This window comes from Triticum urartu, chromosome 7A (assembly GCF_056163025.1).
Source record: "Triticum urartu cultivar PI428250 chromosome 7A, HENAU_Tu73, whole genome shotgun sequence".
NCBI classification, from domain to species: Eukaryota; Viridiplantae; Streptophyta; class Magnoliopsida; order Poales; family Poaceae; genus Triticum; species Triticum urartu.
This window is the reverse complement of record NC_141879.1, coordinates 401,469,595-401,475,375: the sequence shown is the minus strand read 5'-3', so window position 1 is coordinate 401,475,375 and position 5,781 is coordinate 401,469,595. Positions and strand designations below refer to the sequence as shown.

The window sequence follows — 5,781 nt, the reverse complement described above, 5'->3', positions numbered from 1 at the left end:
CGCCATACCATCATAATCGCCCCTGCCATCTACCACCACCGCTTATCCGCCACCGATCCGTCTCCATATACCATCACCATCTGTGTCCATATACCACCACCTATCCGTATCCATATACCACCACCACTCCGTATCCATACACTACACCACAACATCGATGCAAGGACAGAAAAACTGCCGGGAATGATTTTCTGGTCACAAGTCACTTTCAAGTGTGTTGAGTTCTGTTCACAAGTCACTTACAAGGGCAGTCAAACTGTCGGGAATGATTTTCTCCCGACAGATAGAACTGCCACAAGAACGGCTGCTGGGGATTACAATTCCTGGCAGATGGAGATGTGCTCGGCAAACATTTTCTGCTAGCAATCAACAACTTTCCTGGCAGATGATCTGCCGGTGGTGCCAAGTAACCCAATTAATAAGGCTATTTATACTATAGTATTGCATTCACTTCACATTTACATACACACTGACGAATCACATGATGCTGCATCCATTCAAATAAAGCAAGAGGATTCTACAGATGCACTTCACATATATATTATAAAATCTCATCATCAAATATTTTACAATGTATACAATTAATTGAGTACACCTGAAGACTTCCTCATAATTTAGCATTCGCAGTTCCTAGACATCCGAGCAGTACAAAATGTAACAAACACAAAGAGTAAAGCTTGTCAGGTCTTCTGTGTGAGCTCAACACATATGGTTACAGCAAGGTGTCTTAACCAGTCTTGCAGGAACATTTTCAACCTAGACAGGAAGTGACCAAATAACAAGTACATGTATTAGAAAACATAATCTCCATTACATTTATTATGATACTCAAAGAATTTACAGAGGGCTCCACCTCCATTTTTTATAAGAAAAACATCTACATAATCAAGAGATTTTCTCAACAAATTTCCTTTCAAGGCATCAAATGAACATTCGATTTAATAAGAAACTAACAAATGTCAATAGTTTCAAGTTTGGGTGCACGAATTAAGCACATCAAGTTACACTTCCTGGAAAGCATGACAACAGTTTCAGGTCTGGACAGATAATGAAACCCATATGGCATGGTGTGATTACCTCTGGTATTAAGTTTACTTTCCAGAAAGTGAAGAATCACCAAATTTGTCTGTACATAGGACAAAATAGGGACAACGTTCAAGAAAAAGGAAGTGACATCCACAACCTATATGAATTTTTTACATCACAGGATCTTATCTTTTTGTATAAGCACACAAAGGCAAGTAGGCTTAACTCAAAAGAACATATAGAACTTCTTCAGAAGCATATATAATGATATTCAGGTGTGATCCTCTGAGAGGAAATACAAGAACATTTTCGAATAATGCTACTATATATAGAGGGAAAAAAGACATGTAGGATATAAATGAATCGTGCAAAATACCTCTTTCACCAATCATATCACAAATTAGTACCCTGATTCTTGAAGAACACTAACCAACATGCAAATTAGATTTCAAGTAAAGATGAACCTGTAACCATTGCAATGAAAGATATAGAAAATTAATCAAGACATTCGAAGTTTACTATATACAACTCTACTTCAAATTAGAACTTTACTTTTCAAATAATATTACATGTGTGGACTGAAGTGTAGTATCTTGAACCTTCAACCTTACAACACTGTAAGTGCTCATACAAGAAGAATTAAGAGCGGCATGAACCAAAATGAGTAGAATATCAACACATACATTTTAACTAGTACAGAATGAGCAAATATCTCAATTCCCTTCCATGCACAAGACTTCAAGTTGTAGTGAACTCGGTTCATAAAGCTTTTTATAGAAATATACATGGGATGGGATGAGATAATATCAAGAAATAACTATTCCAAAGCAAGTAGTCAGATATACTAGAACACCTATTTCTACTAGCATAATTTTCAACTTTTAGTGTGAATCTACAGCAAGACCAACAACTTTTTACACACGGAAATATGTACTGGACTATGCATAGGAATACATGAGAAGGCAACTCCTATGATCTTCATAAATGGTTCTATGGCAGGCAGACCAACAACTCTGTTTCAATTACTGCCCAATAAAAAAAGACTAAGCTTCAGAATACACAGGGCATGCAAAAGCTAGTTCTAGTACATGTAAAAGCTTCCGGTAACTGTATGCATACAAAGGCAAAGCACATTCAGGACATGCATACACAGGGCAAGCAAAACCTCAGTTTGTATGTTTACTTTAGTTTCATTTGCATGAAGCATATAAGAAATGAAATGCTAAATAAGATCATCGCACATGAGATAATTGAAGTGAAATATATTCATCGCACATGCTTTACAATTAATGCTTTTTAAGGAAGGTATTTCTTAGACAGAGATCTCCTGTTAAGCAATTGGTCATGTCCAACATTGTAATGCTTACCAGATCATCAATATGCAAACAACATACAATATATCATATCAGCTCCGAATTTTGGACACTTCTTGGGGCCAAGGACATAGATGAGGCACTACCTGGGGGGAGATGGCGTAGTCGACGCTGCTTGGTGGAGAGGACAAAGAAGATCCACGCTGCTCATAGGACAAACAAACTGAAAATTTTATTTCAGTGAAAGCACCAAGTGAAAATTAGAGAACTGTTTGTCAGGATTACATATAGAACAAAAGAGCACAATACTCAGCTAGCCTCATGACCCATTTTTCCAAAAAAAAAATCCTACCTAGGAGCATAGCTCCAATTTCCATTACTAAAAACTAATAGAACACAACCACATGTCTCAGGTTAGTCCCCCTTTAGGGGTACCCTCTAAACATCAGAAACTAAGCCACAGAGACCAGCACTACCACCAAACCTGTATGTAGAAAATAAACAACGAGCATCCAAAACGTTATAATTATCAGCAACAAAACAACAGCCTTATTGTAGAGCAAAATTATTGCACCTGTATATTCCAAAATGTAACTAAACTACAGGGGAAAAGTAAAACAGCGTGACTAGAATTTTGCACATTATATATTGCATCCAAGCTAATATGACACATTTTGACATAGCCCTACAGATGAAAGTACAATTTTTTTGGCGAACTGGCCCAATCCAGCCCTGCTTTTTTATTAATTCAAGATACAAGAATCTTGGAATACCAGTTTTTGCAGATCCATAAGCAAAAGATAAACCATACGACTAAGTACAAAGTACTCCCCAATAAGTAAATGTACAGATAGACTGCCAATAGATAGAAGAAACCATCAGCTCCTCATATATTCACTGCAAGCATGAACGTAACAATTTGGTGGAGGACTGGTTCGTAGGGGAGGCTCCTAGAGGAGGAGGTGCTGCTGACGGGAGGAGCTCCTGGATGAGTCGGCGCCGCTTGAGGAAGCGAGCAAGTAGACGATGGCGGGGGAGCTGGTCGTGGTGCTGCCCGGAGAGAAAGTTTCGGGAGGCAGCATTGAGGCGCGGCGGAGGTTGTCTGGGAGCGGCGACTTGGGTCGGGGAAGGAAGCCGACGCTTGATGTGGCAGAGGTCAAGGAGGAAGCGGCGAAGGGTGCTCGCCGGTGGATGAGGAGGTTGCTAGGGCACTCCGGTGAGGTGGCTGGGCGGCGACAGCGCCGGTGAAGGGGAAGGGGGCCTCGGGGTGAGATTCGATTTGCTTAGGGTTTGCTTTGGGGAGCAATTTGGAAGGGTCAAGACGAGCAGTAGTGGGGATTCTTGTTTTTTTGTTCAGCGTGCCAATATTTTCCATCGCCCGTGGGCCGTTTAGGCCCAATATGTTCTACTTTTTGGCTCGCACCACGTACCGGCAGTTTATGGGCCGGAACTTAGTTCTCCCAGCAGAAAACATGTCATTAATCATTCACGGCAGTCCGTATGCCCCAGTACCTTAACTTCTCCCAGCAGTTTCTCTGCCCATACCTACTTGTGCCGGCAGAAATGTAATCCCCGGCAGATTTTTTGCCCTTGATAAGGTATTTCTCCCGGCAGTTAACTGCCCCTAATTAAGTGTTATGGTGTAGTGATATACCACCACCGCTGCCATATCCTACCATTATATATCCACCACCAATCTGAATTCCTTTCATATTAGGTTTGTTTTCGAGATCCGTCTAATTTCTGATTCATGTTTTCTTGCCTGAGTAGGTTTCGAAAAAAGAAGTCTGGAGACCCCCGAGCAGTTTTTAGGCCAAAATTTTCGCAGGCAAAAATATTTTTCCCTATCCTATTTTTAGGCTTTTCCAAGTCTTTTGAGCCAGGTGCCATCATAGTGATTTTTTGTCGCACTTTTTCATCGTCCCTGCCCTGATTTCTGAAAAGAGTCAAAAAAATTTATGCCCATCATGTCAGTTTGACCTGGGAAGAGTTTTGAGACACTCATCATTATAGTGATTTTTCGCAACAAAAAAGAGGAGCGCAAAAGAAAAGAGGAGTGGCAAAAAAACAAAGCGAAAAAATTCCAGAGTGTGCATTTCCCTTGTTTACGTGCAGCGCCGTGATTTTGTTAGTGTTCTAGGTTCGCGTCTCTAGCACAGTCTAGCCTAGGACCAGCACAGTACCGTCATTGAGCGGTTATTCAACTTTGCATCTCTGAATTAATTATTGCTAATCTTTTTGCTACCATATTATAAGCCTTCCTAGCTCCACATAAATCTACGTCGCGCTTTTGACTCTCCCTGGTAATCGCTCTATCCAAGCTTTGAGAGTTTTGACTACATCGGTTGCCGATCACCGCCTGCTGCTGGGTAAGAACTGGTAAGAATTTGAGATTTGCTTGACGGATTTGTGACACCCACCACCACCACTTGTTCGTAGTCTGTAGGATCATATTTTTGTGTGTTCTATTGCTGCTAACCATGGCAGGATCACAAGTCGACGAGATTGACTGGGAGAACTTGACGAACAAGGAACTTCATGATAAGTTTCAGCAAATGATGAGTGGACATGTGCAAGATGTGATAAACAGATTTGAAGACGCCATGGAGAAGATAGATGGCATGGAGAAGATGTTCGAAACAAAGATCGATAACAAGTTTACTGAATTGCTTTCGCATTTTCCACCACCACCGCCGGCTGCACCTGTCGCACCTCTACCACAACAACAACAACGTCGCCTTCCAAATCAAGTGGGACGAGCATAGCGCATTCCCATTGAGCTTGGGCAAAATTCTGGTGCGCTGTTGATGCTTCTATAGTTCCTGCTGCTACTGCAGAGGTGGAGGACCATTACGAGGATGAGGTTGATCAAAATCAAAACTACATGCAACCACCAGCACCACCACCACCAGGTCATCCTCAGGTATATCATCGCAACGGTAGGGCTGCACCACCACCTGAGGTACGAGATCATGACCTTTTTCCTAAACTGAAATTGAATATTCCACCATCTGAGGGTATATATGTTCCCGATATATATCTTACTTGGGAGTTAGAAACTGAACAACATTTTACATGTTTACAATATCCCGAGGAGAGACGTGTTCCTGCTGCTGTTTGTGCTTTCACTAGTTTTGCATGTGTTTGGTGGTCTGAACATTGTAGATTATATCCTATTCCAACTACTTGGACTGCTTTGAAAACTGCAATGCATACTCATTGGGTTCCACCATATTATCAACATGAATTACTTCAAAAATTGCAACGCTTAAGACAAGGAAAAAAAATTATGTAGAAGAATATTATCAGGAATTACAAACCGGCATGATTAGATGTGGTATTGTTGAGGAGAATGAAGCTATGTTTGCACATTTTATGGGTGGATTAAATAGGGAGATTCATACCATTCTAGAGTATAAGGAGTATAATAATATCACTCGTT

The 5,781-nt window shown here is 40.9% G+C and overlaps 1 long non-coding RNA gene across 1 annotated transcript; it reads right to left on the bottom strand.

Moving 5' to 3' along the window:
- Window positions 1-515: 515 nt before the first annotated feature.
- LOC125521348 (uncharacterized) lies at window positions 516-3,684 on the bottom strand. The gene is made up of 2 exons (XR_007289210.2): window positions 1,596-3,684; window positions 516-1,490 (listed from the first exon to the last, which is right to left on the bottom strand). It is a non-coding gene; the product is annotated as an uncharacterized LOC125521348 (long non-coding RNA).
- Between the last annotated feature and the right edge of the window lie 2,097 nt (window positions 3,685-5,781).